This window comes from Myotis brandtii, unplaced genomic scaffold (genome assembly GCF_000412655.1).
Source record: "Myotis brandtii unplaced genomic scaffold, ASM41265v1 scaffold334, whole genome shotgun sequence".
Lineage (NCBI taxonomy): Eukaryota > Metazoa > Chordata > Mammalia > Chiroptera > Vespertilionidae > Myotis > Myotis brandtii.
Window position 1 is genome coordinate 1,040,466 of NW_005362885.1, and position 4,223 is coordinate 1,044,688.

The following is a 4,223-nucleotide window of genomic DNA, read 5'->3' on the forward strand; positions in this document are numbered from 1 at the left end:
AAGGAGCCCCGGGGGGGTGGGGGGGCTGTTTTCCGAGGCTCAGGCTCCTCTGGGCCCATCCTGGCCCCGTGCGAGCAGCTGGTCCCGGCTCTGCCCTGAGCCGCTGTGGCTTCCCCTCTTTCTGAAGCTGCGGGTCACCCAGGGGCTGCAATCCCTTTGCTCCAACGGCCATGTTACAGCAACGGGCCGAGCACAGAAACCAAGACCCTCGCTGACATCAATAAAATTTATTTAAAAATAAATAACAAACACAGGTTTTTTTTCTAAAAGAGAAGAAACTGAGGATACGGTTAAGAATCTTCTCACGGAAAAGCCCGGCTCCACAGTGAACTGCAGCCAGCTCTGCGGCGAGTCCCTCTCAACACAGACAGGAAGTTCTGAGCTAATTAATCCTTAACTTGGACGGTGTTGGCAAACTGTGCAGCAACACGGGGACAGGATACCGTATCGTGCCCAGATGGGGTCCCCCAGGAACGGAAGGTTGGCTTAACAGTAGAAAATCAATGTAATTCAACACAAGAACGAACTAAGAAAGAGAAACCATCTGATCACCTCAATAGACTTTTTAAAATCTTTTTATTGATTTCAGAGAGGAAGGGAGAGGGGATGAAAGATAGAAACATCATTGATGAGAGAGAATCATTGATCGGCTGCCCCCTGCATGCCCCCTACTGGGGATCGAGCCCGAAACCCAGGCATGTGCCCTGACCAGACTCGAACCCGGGGCTTTAGTCCTCAGGCTGAGGCTCTTTCCATTGAGCCAAACCAGCCAGGGCTTCGATGGATGTTTTTAAAAAGTATTTGAGAGTCAACATCTGTTCCTGATTAAAAATAAAAACAAACAGAAGCCCTCTTGGCCCTGTAGGAGGGGAGGGACCCTCCCCAGCTCAGGAAGGTGAGGATCCCGGGGCCTCGGACGGAGGCATGGGCGGGGCTTCAAGATCCCCCTGCACAGCCCTGGCTGGTGGATCAGTGGTTAGAGCACCTGATCTTGCCCTGAGGAGTCCCAGGTCCCGGGTTTGATTCCCAGTCAAAGGCACGTACTGGGTTGCAAGTTTGATCCCCAGCCCTGTTGGGAGGGGGAGGAGGCAACCAATCTATGTGCCTCTCTCACATCAATGTTTCTCCCTCTCTCTCTCCCTTCCCTCCCTCCCACTCTCTCTAAAGTCAATGGAAAAAATATCCTTGGGTGACGATTAACAAAACAAAAAGAAACAATCTCCTACTGAAACCGGTTTGGCTCACTGGATAGAGCGTCGGCCTGCGGACTGAAAGGTCCCAGGTTCGATTCCGGTCAAGGGCATGTACCTGGGTTGCGGGCACATCCCCAGTAGGAGGTGTGCAGGAGGCAGCTGGTCGATGTTTCTCTCTCATCGATGTTTCTAACTCTCTATCTCTCTCCCTTCCTCTCTGTAAAAAATCAATAAAATATATTAAAAAAGAAAAAGAAACAAACTCCTGCACAGAAAGATAAAAGAACTTTATTGTTCATTTCAGGAACTTTATGGCAAAAAAAAAACCTTAAACACCAGGCTTTCAACAGATCCCCCAAAGACCCCTGAACCTTTGCCTTCCTGTGTCCACCAACCATGAACTGCCACCGGGACCCGAGTCCAGTCCTAACCAAGCCTGCTCCTCACCGAACACCACAACCCGGCCCGGCCCGGCCTCGGCAGACTCAGTCCTCTGCACTCAGCAGCCTCGCGCCCAGGCTTCTCCGGTGGCGTTTCAGGGAGCCTGGGCTCGACCTTGCCGAGAAGCCCTGAGTGACCGATTTGTGGTGAACGGACAGATGACGGTGGGGAGGTTCCGGGGGGAACCACGGCCTCAGAAACAAATCCCACGAGGCCGGGACCACTGCGTCCCCGGGTCTTCAGCAGCAGCCCAGGAGGTGGACACGGCTCGGCTCCTGGACCCGGAAGGTCATTCTGCGATGCGTGGCAGGCGCAGGAGGCGCCTTAGCAGACAGCAGAGCGAGAGCCGGGACGCAGACGGGATCGGAGTGCAGGACACGGCTCGGCTCCTGGACCCGGAAAGTCATTCTGCGATGCGTGGCAGGCGCCTTAGCAGACGGCAGAGCGAGAGCCGGGACGCAGACGGGATCGGAGTGCTCAGAGGTCCCGGGTCGGGGCCCAGGTTCCTCGTGCTCACGTGAGCTTCACCTTCCCGGGCGTGACTTAGTTCTCAGGCGTGTTTATCGCCGCCGCCGTCAGTCGCATCATTCTGAAAACCTGCTGCCGTCAGAGACCAGCTCACGCTGGTCGCACACGCCCGTTTCTGGTGGTGTCATTCCGAGGCCAGAGGCCTGAGGGGCATCCTGGAACCGAACCTCCCGCTGCCAAGGAGAGAAACCCAGCAGATGCTGAACCCCCGCTGAGCAGTCACACCCACTCTCCCTCCTGACCCCATCCCTTTGCTTGGGGAACACCTCGTGCTGAAAGACTCTGTGGCTGCTGAAAACTCTGGACATTCCAGCTGGGGACGATGTCCTGAGACGGCGTCGAGAGGGGAGAACCCCCAGGACTCGGCAGATGGGCATCCCAGAGCCAAGGAGCCTGGGGCCGGGGGTGTGGGCAGGTGCCGGCTGTCCTGCGGCCCCCATGGTCTAGCACACCTGCAGCTCCTGGCCCTGATGGCACCCACCTCTCACCCAGACGACCTCAGGGATGCTGGTGGAAACGTGGTGTCATTCTAGGCCGGATCTGGAGACAACATCGAGGCCTGCCACAGGCCTGAGGGGCATCCCTTTCATGAGCACAATGTGACTCGCTGAGAGGCTGTCACTTTTGTCCAGGGTGGCTCAGAGGCCGAGCCTGAGACCACACATGTGGAAATTCCACCCACTTTGGTGCCCTGTTGGGACAAAGCCAGCCCAGGGGGCCAGTCCTGTCACCTTGACCCATGGTCTTGGGACTGATTGGGGCGCACTCCCTCCCGGGAGTCCATGGGGTGGAGCTTGGGCGGGAAAAGGAACCAGTCCAACCAGCTTCACTAGCTCAGAGGAACCCAGTCACCCGTCTGCTCATAGTCCCGTGGACGTGGACGTGCGGCTAGACCTGCAGAGCCTGTGTAACAGTCGTGCACGGTGGTGGCCCCTCCCTGGTCCAGGCCAAGCCACAGGTCTCTGTTCAGTCACCGGCCCAGACACTGCTCTCCAAGTGGCCCTTGAGGAAAACTGGCTTCGCCCGGGACGCAGAGAGCAGCGCCTCTCTTAGGATGACACCCCCCGGCACACCCAGTGCCCCTGCCTGCCTGCTCGCTCTGGGGGCCAACCCCACCCCCAGGGAAGGTATAACCAGGCTGGACACGAGAAGGGCAGTGGTCAGTCTCTGTCTTTTCTCCCAGAAGCTCCTTGGCACCCCCCTTCCCCCGGGGCGCTCTGCATGTCCAAGGGAGGTTTGACCCGGCACCGCGATACCCTGTTTCATCTGACCCCACAGAGGCTCCACATCACCCCCCGACGCGGAGTGAACGTCCCTGCCCAGCTTGGCCGGGACCCGCGCGGGCCTCGCAGCCAAGCGTCCGAAGGGTCTGGGCTGGGAAGCCTCGGTTTTTGCAGACGCCACTCGGAGACAGTGAGCGTCCTCAAGGCGCTCAGCAGCGAAATGGGTTAGTCCGCGTGCTCTCCCATCCGCTCAGACAACGGCCTCCGCACATCGGCCACATGGCTCTGTGCTGTTACTTGCTCTAGTGGAGCCGAGGGGCGGCCGGCGCCAGCGTCGCTTCGGCCGCAGGCGGGAGCCTTCTATCCGCGCCCGAAACCGGGTCAGAGCTGCTGTCAGCACTTCGCGGCCCGCTGCTGTCCTGCCGCCGCCGGGCTTTCCGGTCTCCTAGCAACGCCAAAGACCGTCCGCGCGCGAGGAATCCTGGGCAGTGTAGTTCTCCCCTCCACCTCCTCCCTCCCTAGCCCAGTACAGGGCCCGGAGGCTAGGACCGCGGCGCCCTATACTACACTTCCCAGTTCGCTCCGCGCGCGCCTCTCACGGCCTCGCGAGAATCCTGTAGCGGAACCCACCTGGCGAGAGTGGGCTCTTGCGAAGACCGCCGGGAAGTGTAGTTCGGGGCTGGTAGTCTCGTGCCCTGGCACCCGGGCTGTGGCAGCGATGAGACTACAAGTCCCAAGGTGCTCGGCGCGACCACCTGGCGGGCGGGGGGTACGAAAGAGGAACCCAAGGGGCGCCAGGGTGAGTGAAAGGCTGGGAGTGGGCGGGCGGCGGGCCCGT

General features: G+C 59.3%; 1 protein-coding gene across 1 annotated transcript in view; it reads left to right on the forward strand.

The window, feature by feature from the left end:
- The first annotated feature begins 4,039 nt into the window (after positions 1 to 4,039).
- Positions 4,040 to 4,223, forward strand: part of LOC102245431 (chromosome unknown open reading frame, human C1orf159) — a 10,384-nt gene continuing 10,200 nt past the window's right edge. The window contains exon 1 of the mRNA XM_014543784.1: positions 4,040 to 4,184. The gene's annotated coding sequence lies outside the window, so the exon portion shown is untranslated. The remainder of the gene's footprint in view (positions 4,185 to 4,223) is intronic.